Source organism: Rattus norvegicus, chromosome 3 (genome assembly GCF_021556685.1).
Source record: "Rattus norvegicus strain SHRSP/BbbUtx chromosome 3, alternate assembly SHRSP_T2T, whole genome shotgun sequence".
Taxonomy (NCBI): domain Eukaryota; kingdom Metazoa; phylum Chordata; class Mammalia; order Rodentia; family Muridae; genus Rattus; species Rattus norvegicus.
In genome coordinates, this window is record NC_141536.1 from 33,956,649 (window position 1) to 33,971,162 (window position 14,514).

At 39.8% G+C, this 14,514-nt stretch overlaps 1 long non-coding RNA gene across 3 annotated transcripts in view; it reads left to right on the plus strand.

Annotated features, from left to right (window-relative positions):
* Window positions 1-14,139, plus strand: part of LOC102555425 (uncharacterized) — a 22,418-nt gene extending 8,279 nt beyond the window's left edge. For 2 of the 3 annotated variants that reach the window (XR_015683496.1, XR_015683498.1), the window contains one exon: window positions 1,545-3,098. This is a non-coding gene — a long non-coding RNA (uncharacterized LOC102555425). Of the gene's footprint in view, window positions 1-1,544; window positions 3,099-13,445 lie in introns of those variants that run through there. The other variant, XR_015683497.1, reaches the window with a different exon arrangement.
* The last annotated feature ends 375 nt before the right edge of the window (window positions 14,140-14,514 follow it).

Here is a 14,514-nt window from a genome sequence, read left to right on the forward strand (position 1 = left end):
TGCTATGAACATAGTGGAGCACGTGTCTTTGTTATATGTTGGGGTATCTTTTGGGTATATGCCACCAAACTAGATAAGATGGATGAAGCAAAGAAGTGCAGGCTGACAGGAACCGGATGTAGATCTCTCCTGAGAGACACAGCCAGAATACAGCAAATACATAGGCGAATGCCAGCAGCAAACCACTGAACTGAGAACGGGACCCCCGTTGAAGGAATCAGAGAAAGAACTGGAAGAGCTTGAAGGGGTTTGAGACCCCATATGAACAACAATGCCAACCAACCAGAGCTTCCAGGGACTAAGCCACTACCCAAAGACTATACATGAACTGACCCTGGGCTCCAACCTCATAGGTAGCAATGCATAGCCTAGTAAGAGCACCAGTGGAAGGAGAAGCCCTTGGTCCTGAGACTGAACCCCCAGTGAACGTGATTGTTGGGGGGAGCGCGGTAATGGGGGGAGGATAGGGGGGGAACAACCATAGAAAATGGGAGGGGGAGGGGTTAGGGGGATGTTGGCCCAGAAACCGGGAAGGGGAATAACAATAGAAATGTAAATAAGAAATACCCAAGTTAATAAAGATGGAAAAAAAAAAAGAAGTAATATCCATTCTGCTAGTTACTTTGCCCATCGCTGTGGCAAAGCACCTGACAAAACCAACTTAAAAAGAGAAGAGTTTCTTCTCTCCTTAAGATAGAATCCGTCCAGCCAAGCAAGGAAGTCATGTACAGAATAGGAATCCATAAGCAGTATGGAAGTGCAGTAGACTTAAGCTCTTCCATGAGTCTTCATCCACATTAGAAGTGTAGGCCAAAGGCGCAATATGCACGGTGAACACCAGCTGTCACTACTCTACAGTTTAGAAAGCCACCCTGAGTGGTTTCCAGGGAGGAGAATTGTTATTAAGAACATTTTCCGGATGTGAAGTATAAGGCTCTAGGACAACATGAATTCCATTTCACACGAATTTGTATCATCCTGAGCTTTTATTAAAGATCTTTCTGAGATTACTGGCAGAGTTGGGTTGGTTAAACAAGAAAAAGTAGTTGGCACTTTAACAAGCACTTTAAGTTTAAAACTCAAACTGGATACTATAGTCTGAGAGTATGCAATGGGTATCAGTGTGCATCATTTGATTTCCTGACCTTAGATCACAATACTCACCCATAGGTACGGGCTCAATGTCTTTAGTAGAGTCCACATGAACTCTCTCTTCCTGTGTAGATCCTGAGATGCCATAGGCACTGGAGTTACAGAGACAACAGGATTTAGTCCTGGCTTTTCTGTTGGCTCCAGATGGCAAATAGTGATAATTCCAAAACATCCCTGAGCCTTGGAACTCTGAAGTCAATATGAGTATAATAAATACTAAGGGCTTTCTCAAAGACAAAGCATCAGATATATGTCAAGTATTTGGATGCTCAGGATGTCGTGACTTTGCTTTTCCATTTAATTTTGCTTCCCTACAAACATATCATTTTGACCCATAAAAGTGATTGATTCTTCTGCTAAGAGTCAACCTATTTTTTTTTTTTTACTGGCAGGTCTTTTGTTCCACTCCAGATGGGATTGCCCAGTGAAATATTGGAGCTCCACTGAAATTCAATAAATAATGAAAACTTGTTAAGTGTAAGTTTCTCAATAAGTTATAGGACACTCTGGTGAAATCTCACCCCAGGGTGAATTAAGAAAGCTGCCTGTGTTCCTGTTTCAATACCAGCCTCATTGAATTGCTTAAAGCTTCTGTATTGGTAGGGGAAGATGTGACCTGAAAATGGAAAGGGATAAAACTGTTCATTAAAATGTCATGAGAGAGAATTGCTATTGGAAAGCATACATCTTCAAACATCCTTGCAGTCCCTGACTAGAAATGCCTCAGACATATGATATATTGTGTTGCTGTGTGTTTATCCGTCAACATGTCCTTCCTGCCTCGCTGTGTGGTTGTGATGGCAATAGGAAGGTGAGTCTTCAAAATGAAAAAAATTTAAAGTTAAAGCTGTTAAAATTTCAGTATACAAACTATAACAAATAGAGAATGCTTTCAAATTATATATTTTTTGCACCAACTAACTAATGCTATTAATATACGTTGTTTTTTAAAAAAAACCTTAGAAGATGGCACAGAAGGTAAAACACTTGTGCAAATATTAGGACCTCCCCAATTCAGTTCCCCAGCACCCACATCAAAAGCCTGGCTTGCAGCTCTATGCATGTATTTCCAGTTCTAAATGTCTTCCTCAGACTCACCTCATTCTGGCCACTAGGTGGCGACAAATGACTTTAGAATTCGGTGTGACTGCTGAGTTGGTGGCTGCAGACTGTTTCCTGTTGTTAACACAGACCTTCCCTTTATGGTAGAATGTTCTATTGGATCTTATGCATGTCCAATAGAGGCAGGAGCCATTTCAGATTCACCCCTGGGGATTCTATTCTCTTTCCTTTTCCTTCCATTTTAGGACTGATAACTCCATGTCTGTGCAAAAGAGTTAATTAGTCTCATCAGGCATAAACTTGATACCTATGTCCACATTTAGCTCCGGAGAGAGAAGTTGTTTAATTGGCAGTCAGGGTTATTAGAAGGGTCTAGGAGAGTTGAGGGACTTTGCACTGAGGTGATTTGAGCCAAGCACAGAGGTAAGGATGTACTCCTGGGCTGTGTGCTTCTGTCAAAGAGAACATTTACTAATTTGCTGATAATTTGCAATGGGAATATCCTATGGACACGCCGAAGAACTGACGACTTGTCATTTGAACACAGCATGCACTTCATTGGCCCACAAGAGTATCAACAATTATGCTATTCCTTGGATAAAATGCCCGCTTCTAGTGCAATCTGCTGATCTTTGATGGAAGCAGCAATAAATGTTTACTAATTGGCGAAGTATGCTTTTGCCTTATAAAATGAGCAAGGATGAGTCAGGCGAAGTCTAATTCTTTTTTCTCCCTCTGACATTTTGTGTCCTAAGAAGATTACATGCATATCAAATGATCTTTGAACCCTTCTCCTGTATTGTTTGCAGGCATCTCATGTAATCCCTCTGATATTTCTACCCTCACTCTAGCTACATAAATAAAATATGTCATGAGTTAGACAATCTTTGTGCTGTAGCTCTGTGTACTTCTTACCTAGTTTACATGTTTGGCTTTATCGTCAGCTCTCCTTAGTGTTTCCTGTCTGTGTATTTATTCACACTTGAGTTTTCCTCTTGTTATCGCTAACCCGCATACCCCCTCTTTTTCTTTCACTTATGAAAACACGGCTCTTTCAAAATTGAGCTCTAGGTCATTTCCTCCATGAAACAATGTCACAAATCTACTGCCCGGGACTTGCATCTGATTGTCCCTTGGTACCATTAGATTGGCTCCAGGAGGTGTGAATAGTACGGTTCATGTTCCAGTCCTTTATAGAACATGGTATCTTGTAATATAATCTACATACATAACCTCAAATACCCTAAGTCACTTCTAAATGATTATAGTACTTGACATGATTATGCAAATATTATGTAAATAGTTGCTATACTGCGTTTTTAGAGAAAATAACGAGAAAAAGTTTATATAGAAGGATTTTAAAAATGCTTTCCATCTGTGATTCAATCCATAGAAGTGTGTTCTAGACAAGATGAGCCAGATGCTCAGTTTAAGTCAGACTTTAGCCCACTCTTTGTTGCTCTTGGATTGATCTACATACATGCACATCTGTACACAACTATCTGGCTTATAAAGTTCCAAGGGCAAGGAGTATAACTCGAGTGACATCAGTGAAAATTATGTGTACATTTTCAAGACAAATTTGTTCATCTCTATGATCCCAGAACCTAGAATAGAGCAGAATAAGTGTTCATTGGGATAGCTGAGGAATCTACTTAAACTGATGGAATACTGAATCATTGACAGTATTAGTCAGCGACACCTGTTGTGAATAACTTCATCACTGGTGACCTTCCACCCTTTAGCTTATCTCAGCCATGGCAATTTTCTCAAGTCAATACAATTCCCACTTCTACATAATTAGGATTATGATAATTAAGTGAGTATACATAAATGGCACTGAAGATTTCTGGGTATATAATAAGGAATTAATTGCTTCTTTAAAGGTTTTAAAATAGCATTTTACTTTATTATGTGAGTAGGGTGAAGGTGGCCACATGCATTCCAGTGCAGGCACATAGACATACTTGTGGGAGTGGGTTCCCTGTGTGGATCTGGATGATTGAACTTGGGCAGTCAGGCTTGGTGGCAAGCACCTTTACATGCAGGCCACATGCTTCTTGTTATGAATATTGGTATGATTATAATATTTTTTGCTACACATTGTTTCTGGACATGGTGGCACATGCCTTTAATCCCAGTATCCTAGAGGGAGAGGCAGTTGGATCTCTGTGAGTTCAAGACCAGCCTGGTCAACAGAGAGAGTTTCAGAACAGCCAGGGCTTCACAGAGAAATTCTGTCTCAAAAAAAAAAGAAAGAAAGAAAGAAAGAAAAAGAACATTCAAAAGAGTATATTGTTCCTTGCTTCCTGTCAGTGAAATCTGCCTACCGTCTATGTTTTAAATTCTTCATGAATTTCTTTGAAATATCAGTAAAGCTCTGGTGTTGTTCCTTTTAAATTTCAGTACAGATGGATGACTTGTGACTTTCCTTTGCTTTTCAGTTTAGTCTACCTACTTGTTCTCATAATTTTCCTCCTAGAATATATTTTTTGAGTGCTGAATTTTAATTTTTATGATTTCAAGCTGTTGTATGTTATTCATCCCTTTCTTCTGGCTACCTTTTATTTCCTTTATGATTTATTAAGAAAATCTTAAGATTTCTTAATAAAACAATGACATCATGAAGTTTGTAGGCAAAAGGAACTAGGAAAAGACCATCTTGAGTGAGGGATTCAGAAAGCTAATATGTTAGGTATTCACTTTCATGTGGATATTAACCTTGACAAGCCACAGACACAGATTATATATAGAGAGGAAGGAACTATGGGGGTCTCCTTGGGAGGGGGAAATAGAGTGGATTTTATGGGTGGACTAGTACTGAGCAGGACACAAATCAGAGGATCGTTTGGGGAGTGGGAGGGTGTATAGGGTCGAAGGAGTGAGTGCAGGGACAGATAGGGAGAATCGATGGGCCTTTGAGAGATGGTATGGAAACCTAGTGTAGTAGAAAATCTACAAAATACATGCAGGTGATCCTACCGAGGTCTTCTAATAATGGAGTTGATGGAGTCCCAACTATCTTCTGCCATATCTTGTCACCAAACGAATCTTGCAGAACTGCTACTGGATTGCATTCAATTAAGTTGTTGGCCAAGGGGATCCCATGGCAAACTTAAAACAACCAAGGTTGCTCTCTGCAAACTGACTGCAGGATCTGGTTGCTGAGGACAGCACCTACACGACTCATTGAACTCACTGAATATGGAGAAGCTACCTGAGCCTATATGGAGCCTTCATCTCTATGTTCTAGTGTCCTTGGTATGGAAAGGTACCCTGCAGGCTCCCAAAAGAGAGACACCAACCCAGTCTCAATACCTTTGATCTACAGTAGGTCCTGCCTACAAGATACGTTAGGGCAGTGGTGGCACAGAGCTGGTTGTCTAATTTGACTTAAGTCTCACTCCATGAGATGGAACCAATACCAGACACTGATTGGGTGACCAGGAACCAGAGACTGGATAGCCTAGATGTCTAGGGTAAAAACAAATAATATTGGTCTGAAAAAATAACTATAGCAATAAAATGACTCCTAATGGTATTCTGCGACACTCATGGATCAGTACCTTATTCAGTCATCATCAGAGAGGTTTCCTCTTGCAGGAGAGAGAGAGAGAGAGAGAGAGAGAGAGAGAGAGAGAGAGAGAGAGAGAGAGCTCTTGAAACACAAGGTTCTAAATAGGAGATCTTCATCAAATCCCTTTCCTTAGAGCTCAGAGAACCAAGGAAGAAGTGGAAAGAGTGTAAGAACCAGAAGTGATGAGAGATGCTAAGGCCTAGGTAACTGTGGCCTGTCTAGCCTGCCATTTTGTGCTGTTACTGATACTATAAGGAAACTTTCTCATGTGCTATTTCTATGAAACTTTCTCATGCCCACGTTGATCACATTCTGTAATGTTCTATGCTTTGGCGTTTTTGGAAACCAATCACTATAGAAATCAGTTAGAACGGCTTTGTGCAGTTAGCCACAACAGCACCTATGTATGAGCTCTGAGGTTTACTTGCATTTATAAGCTGCCCCTGGGATGAACCCCAACATAAGAAAGACACCTGCACAAATATAAGAAGCCGTTTACAGTAAAACTTCCATTTTGAGTAGGGGTCGAACAAAGATTAGGTTTAAGTTCCCAAGACCTCCCTGAGAATTGGCATTCTACTTGAAGAGACATGTACATCGTGATTGGCACGTTAAGACGTGAATGTTAGGCAACACGAGTTCCCTGTCATAGTTGAGTATCTCAACCAATGAGAACAGGATAAGCATACCACAAAGGCTTGTTCCTAAGGAAATATCTTATTCCTAAGTCCTGATTGGTGGAATAACTTGGCACGGATGCTTGTGGATTTCAGGCTTAAAAAGCTCTATAGTATTCTAGTTGGGTGTCAGAGTTCACCTCCCTAGTCTGGATTGTATCTGTGATTGATCAGTTTGGGGATGTGCCTTCAGTAATCCAGTCCTGTTTGACTGACACCAGTGTCTGAGCAGTTTGTGCGGCGACTTCCAGACCCCAGCAAAGGACACCAGAACAAGGCCCTCTGAAGCACCTGAACAAGGCTTGTATAACTGGACAGAGACTGAAGCAGCAAGGAGAGAGCCTACACAGGTCTGCTTCAGGTCCTCTGCATATAGTGTGTATATCATGGGATCTCTGAGTATATGGACAAGTAGATTTCTCATTCTCATGCTTACTTGGGCAGTTTAACTTGTCCAGCTTCGATAGGGTGGTTTTGGTTTTATTATATTTTATTTTGTCGTGTACGGTTGTTATCTCCTGGAATCCTGTTCTTTTCCAATGAGAGACAGAGTAGAAATGGATTTGGAGGAGAGAGGAGATGGAGAAGGACTGAGAGAGATGGGGGGAGGGGAAACTATAATCAAGATGCATTGTACAAGAGAAGAATCTATTGCCAATAAATGAAAAATTAAAGAGAAAGGAGCTCAGATAATTCGAGATTTCTTTTCTCTAATGGAAGCATTTTTTGCAATTTTTCCACTAAGTTCTCCTTTCTTTTTCTCACCCTCACCCCTCTTTCTTTTCACAGAGTCTCACTGTGTAGCTCTGCTAGCCTACATGGAGCTGGCCTTGAGTTCACTGCTGACCTCTGCCTCCAGAGAGCTTTGTTGAAGGCATGCACCACCACACCCAACAGTACAGTTTGATATTGATTTCATATTCATTTAGTACGGATATTTTCTATTCTCTCTTATTATTTCTTGTTTCCTGTGAGTCATTCTACTTAGAAGTGCAATTCATTTTGAATTGTTTGAAGAATATTTCCAAATACCTCTCTGTTGACTTCCAGTTTAAGTGCATTGAAGAGAGTACACTTGGTACATCCTCACTTCTGAATGTACTTAGACTTAGTTTATATCTTGAGTTCATGAACCGTTGGTTTATTATTGCGAGGTTTGTGTGTTTTTATGTGCCTGGGGCCAGTGTTCCATGTCATTTCATCAAGTTTGTTGATGGTGTTGATCAAGTTTTTTCTGCCTTTCAGAACATCTGACTTCTTTTTTTTTAATTTTTTTTAATCTTTATTAACTTGAGTATTTCTTATTTACATTTCGATTGTTAATCCCTTTCCCAGTTTCCGGGCCAACATCCCCCTAACCCCTCCCCTCTCCCCTTCCTTATGGGTGTTCCCCTCCCCATTCTCCCCCCATTACCGCCCTCCCCCCAACAATCATGTTCACTGGGGGTTCAGTCTTGGCAGGACCCAGGGCTTCCCCTTCCACTGGTGATCTTACTAGGATATTCATTGCTACCTATGAGGTCAGAGTCCAGGGTCAGTCCATGTATAGTCTTTGGGTAGTGGCTTAGTCCCTGGAAGTTCTGGTTGCTTGGCATTGTGAACATCTGACTTCTTAGGCTATTAACAATTGAGAAGTGTCAGTCTTCAAAGCTAATGGAGACCTCTCAAAGTGTCCCCAATGTTTAGTAGACATTTTATTAAGTGACTAAAACTTTAGAGAAACACACACACACACACACCCCACTATGCCTTTCCTCCATCATGCATGACTTTAAAAAATAACGCTTTAAAGATTTATTTTACTTTCAATTTTTTTTAATTAACTTGAGTATTTCTTATATATATTTCGAGTGTTATTCCCTTTCCCGGTTTCCTTGCAAACATCCCCCTAATCCCTCCCCCTCCCCTTCTTTATGGGTGTCCCCCTCCCCATTCTCCCCCCATTGCCGCCCTCCCCCCAACAATCTAGTTCACTGGGGGTTCAGTCTTAGCAGGACCAAGAGCTTCCCCTTCCACTGGTGCTCTTACTAGGATATTCATTGCTACCTATGAGGTCAGAGTCCAGGGTCAGTCCATGTATTTTACTTTCAATTTTTATGTGAGTGGTTTGTGTTCATATGTGCATGTGCCGTGTTTGTGCCTGATGCCATGGAGGCCAGAGGATGTAGTAAGGGCCTCTGGAATTGGAGGGCCAGAAGGTTGTTAACTGGCAGATGAGTTCTGGAAATCAAACAAGTCCTCTGTAAGTGCAGATGTGCTTTGATATGCTGAACCATCTCTTCACACGCTCACACATGCCTTTTAAAAGATTTAAAATTTTTATTTATTTAGAACAGTGGTTCTCAACCTTCCTAATGTTGCAACCCTTTAACACAGTCCCTCATGTTGTAGTGACCCCCTAACCATAAAATTATTTTGTTGATATTTCATAACTGTAATTTCCCTACTGTTATGAGTCATAATGTAAATATTGGACATGCAGGATATCTGATATGGTTGAGAATCACTGATTTAAAGTGTTTGTGTGTGCTCACTGCTTGCCTGGATGCTATGATCCATGAGGGGAGGTGAACGCACAGGTTCCAGGCATTGACCTCAGGTTGTCAGCCTTGGCAGCAAAAGTCTTTACCCGTTGAGTCATATATACTCCCATATATACTTTTAGGCAATGTTTACGCTTTCTCTTAAAATAGTAGTTCTCAACCTTCCTAATGCTGCAAATCTTAATACAGTTCCTCATGGTGTAATGACCTCTAACCATGAAATTATTTTCATTGTTACTTCTTAACTGTAATTTTGCTACTGTTATGAATCATAATGTAAATATCTGATATGCAGGCTATCTGATAGGTGATCCCTGTGGACGTGTTCAACCCCATAAAGGGTTTACAATCCACAGGTTGAGAACTGCTGCTCTTAAAAGGACACATTTTACTGCCCTTCTTTGGCATCTCTAAATGTCTAGCACCACTATGGTGTGGTTTTGAGCCACTGTCAAGCCAATAAACCCAATTTGTTAAAATCAATGCAATTCCCAACAGCTGATCTGATATCAAGATACCCGATACAGTGACAGAGTGACTATGTGGTGGGTGCACGTGCAGTATGGGCCTGCTGGGCAGAGGGACACCTGTCTAGGCAGGACAGAGAACAGTATGAGATTTCATGACACCATTCCAATGACACATAGTTTACTTCTGAAAAATTCAGAATATTTTTAGCTCATAGCTGTAGTTAATTGAAACTGAAGATAGCGAAATTAATAGCTATTCTATAAAGGGAGTTATCCAAGTCTCTTAATTCAGCCACTTTTGCAAATTGCAACCTTGTAATTCTTTTAGTAGGTATTCTTCTCTGGCTTCCACACCAAATAATCCAGAATACTGTCCAATACTTAAGTGCTCAATCCTTATGAGTTTACTTAGTCCCTCAAATCTAATAATCTATCCTAATACTTTGGTCACTGAAGTCACACAGATGCATTACATGACTTGGGGGCACAAGTCAGCTCCTGGCAGTTACATAGACACCTAGAATTATTAAGCCTTCTTACTGAATTAATCTCTTGATTACAATGAAAGTCTTTTTTCCAGATAATTTTCCTTGTTCTCATGTACTTTGTCTGGTATTAATAATGGCACTCAGAGTTTCTTGTGATAAATGATGCCATGATAACTATATTTTTTATAGTTAAAAAATTAGTTTTAATCATGTGTCTGGGTTTGTGTGTGGGTACGTGCGTGTGAAGATAAATCGGTGCCCACGGAAGGCTGGAGAGGGCGTCAGATCCCCTGCAGCTGGCCTTACAGGAAGTGTGAGCTGCCTAATGTGGGCGCTGGAAACTGAGCGTGGCTCCTATTATTATTTGCGCATGTGTGTGTGTGTGTGGGTGTGTAAGTGTGGAGGTCAGAGGACAGCTGGCAGGAGTCTGTTTTCTCCTTCTACCATGGGTGTCCCAGGGAATCAACTAGTCATCTGATTTGGTGACAGTCAAATTAACCTATAACCTTTATTGCTCATTATTTCATCCTTCTATCTATCTGTATCTCTAAGTATCTATGTATCTTTGTCTGTCTGTCTGTCTGTCTGTCTATCTATCTATCTATCTATCTATCTATCTATCTATCTATCTATCTATCTATCTATCTATCTGTTGAGTCTAAAGTCTTTATCTGTTCATAGAATCTTTAGATGTGCATTAGTGCCATTGTACATTTGTTGTTCTTTAAAACAAAACATATCCTTACTCTTCTTTGCTACTTTTTCCTGGTTCTCTTCCTTTCTTGCAGCAATGGAGAGGACTTGGACTAATTTTAATCCCACTTTATTTATAGTGATAGTTTATGTACCTCCTTATTTTCTTAACTGATTTTTCCTGGATTGGGAGTGTGTGTGTGTGTGTGTGTGTGTGTGTGTGTGTGTGTGTGTGTGTGTTTGACTTAGCATAGTCTACCTTCAAATATTATAATTCTTCCTTCCTACGCAATATATGCACTTTATAACACTCAATGTCTATTTATTAGCTCTTTTGTTATGGATTTACTTGCATACGCACCATAACTATCACACTACATTATACTTATTTTGCTTTGATAGTCATGTATATTCTGAAGGTATTTTTGAAAGAGATTTTAAGAAAACTCCCATATAGTTACCATTTCTCCTAGTATTCAGTTTGTTTTGAGGCTTAACTCTCCACCTGTTAATCATCTAGGTTCTGCCCAAGGAACTTCCTTTAACCTTGTTGAGGACAGTTCTGTTGACAATGAATTTTATTTATTTTCTGCTTTTTCTTCTGTTTGAAGGATTTTTTTAATGGTAAAGAATCATTAGGTAGATATGTTATTTTCCTTGAAATACCTTCAGCTTTCCACGTGTGGATGTCATTCTCTTTCCTGCTCTAGACAGGGTGTCATGGTGCCTCGTTTTCTTGCACAGCTGTAAGCTTTGCGTTTTGCCACTAGCTTGTGGCATGTTGATTACGTAGTGCTTTGGAATGCAATATCCTTTTGAAGGTTTCAATTCAATGCCCTTCATCATTTTGTCATTTACCACTTGCTGGTGGGAAACCCGAACTATTTCTGGCCCTATATGAGCTCCAGAGATTTTTCCGACTTCTTTCTTGTGGTTCCTTCTCTTGGTCATTTCCTGTCATGGATACTCAACCCAGGACTCAGCCAGTAATGTCATGTGGATTCCATGGCAAAGCTCTGGGATTTTTCTGGTGTGTTTCCTTCCTCTGGGATGCTATGTTCTACACTCTACCTTTCTCCCTATCTTCTGCGTTCTGCTTCCCTGGGTTAGAAGATGCCTGGCTCTGTCTTCTTGCCTGAAAAATGCCTGTAGGGAATGAGCTGGTGCCTAGTGAAATTCTTCCTCCCAGACTTGTGGTTTTCCATGTTTCTTCTCGGATGTCTGCACGCCATGCTTTCCCGCGTTGGAGTGTGCTAAATCCATCCTTCTTATCCCCATGTTGGAGAAGTCTCTTGACTCTTGATATCTTGCTTCTCATGACTTAGGAAATGCCTCAGAATATGATAAAACATTATATCATAGGATAAAACAATGGCTAGTAGGTGAATACCATTGCACAGGTCAGCATGTCAGTAAGTTTCAGGTATTGATAAACAGGAATATCTCATAGACCAGCAGATTTAGGAAGACTGAGCAATATCAAGAAATTAAGTTCCGGTCTTCTAAAGTGTGTAGAACACTTTAGAATTTTATAAAATATCATTTCAGATGCAATTATGGCTGTTCAGTCAGGCCATCCTTGTTCTTTCTAGCAGGCTGTTAGCGGGAAAGGCCAAAGGAGAACTCAGCTAATTGCCTTAATGTTGGGTATAAATGAAAGACAAACTTTAGTCTTCTCATTTCATATTAGAAGATCATGTATTTAAATTTCCAACCAACACATTATTTCCTTTCAACTCATTTTTGTTTAAAAACAGCTTTCCCTACGAAATTGCTCTGATACATTCCTTTAGCTTTGACATAAATCTCAGCTATTCACTACAGAATTGAGTATCTAAATCTTTCTTTAAAAAAATCATACTGCATTTTTATGAGCACAGTAATGCTATTCAGGTATGAAATAAACACACACACACATGAATATATGTATACAGCACTATAAAGGATAATAACTTTAACATTCTTTTTTTATTAGTCTTTTACTGAATCTTGAAGTTTCAAATAGGATTACTCCTTATTTCGTGCACTTAGAGGTACTTTCTGAGTGATGATATGCAAATCCGTTGCAGTTCACTTGGTTGCTGTGGGTTTCTAATAGGGTATATGGGAATAATGGGAAGGCAGTTTAAACTATCTCCTAAAATTGTTTTAACCCACCTAACTGCTGTATCTTAAATAATAAAGTTCTGTAGAAGAAAATTCAAGATTAGCAGAACATATTTCTTATATTAGCAATAACAAAATTTAGCCATGACTCTTAATAAAATTCTCTTTGACATAAATTTTTAAATACCAATTATAACAAATCTGCATCTTTAAATCAAAGAAGCAGTTAAAGTCAAATGGCCCAATTACAGGCTTATTATAAAAAATGGATGAATAAGGGAAGCCTTTTAACTTCTCAAGATGCCATTGTTCTTTTAACGGGATGTCAGGAAGACACTCAGTCTTAGTTTGATGAGACTTCTAGTTTTTCTTCTCTTTCTATTAAATTTCTGGAGACTTTTCATATGCTAGGAAAAATTAGGAAGCTCTAAGGAAGTGAGAGATAATCAGGAAGGATTTTAAAAGAATTTATAGATGGAGAAACAGAAATGACTGAACACGCTTTTGGGTTCTAAGTCCCATTCTGTAGGCTGTACCTCTCCATGCTCATCATGGGCTGCTCCTGATGATGCATTGCAGGCTTGCACACACGTAAAGGTGAAGGACCAACTTGAGACCCATCCTATGGACAAGCACTAATCCCTAACACTATTAATGGTACTCTGTTATACTTGCAGACAGGAGCCTAGCATGGCTGTCCTCTGAGAGGCTCCACTCAGCAGCTGACTGAGACAGATGCAGACACCCACGGTCAAACAGCGGATGGAGCTTGGGGACTCTTATGGAAGAATAGAAGGAAGGATGGCAGCCCCTAAGGGGATATAGGAACTCCACAGGAAGACCAATGAAATCAACTAACCTGGATCCTTGGGACTCTCAGACAACTGAACCACAGACAAAGGAGATACAGGGGCTGGACCTAGGCCTCCCCACACTTATTATTATTATTATTATTATTATTATTATTATTATTATTATTATTATTTTAGTTATCACTTCACATGCCATTCACTGCCCCTCCCAGCATCTATAACAGATGTGCAGCTTGGTCTTCATATGAATCCCGAACAACTGGATCAGAGACTATCCCTAAAGCTGTTGCCTGTATGTTGGATATGTTCTAGTTATGCTGCCTGGTCTGGCCTCAGTGGGAGAGGAAGTACCTAGCCTCACAGAGACTTGAAGTGCTGGGAGATACCCGGGGGGGGGGGTCCCTATCTGCTCATTGAGAAAGGGAAGGGGGATGGGGGAAGTATTGTGAGAGGAGCTGGCTGGGACAGTGAGAGGGGACAGTGAATGGGATGTAAAGTGAATGAGTAAAATAATAATAAAAATAAAAATAATAATAATAATAATAATAATAATAATGAGAAAAAGAAAAAATAATGATGAAAGAAAAATAGAAAAGTAAAAGACTCTAAGGAGAAAACAAAGTGTGATTATCCTTGGTTGTTGTACTGATTTCTCTACTTTAATTGATCACCCACCAGAAAGTGCCATCAGCTATAATGATGAACTATTCCTAAGAATTTCTATTCCTAAGAATTTATAGGATAACTACACATATCTTACAAACATGATTTGCTAGTTTTAATCATATTCATAGCTTACATTTTCTAATATACTGCATTATAACTTTTCTACTGCAAACTGACATGTCAATTTTAATTCAAAAAATTGTTTCCAAGACAAGATTTTCTCTGTAGCAATGACTGTCCTGGAACTTGCTCTGTGGACCATACTGTA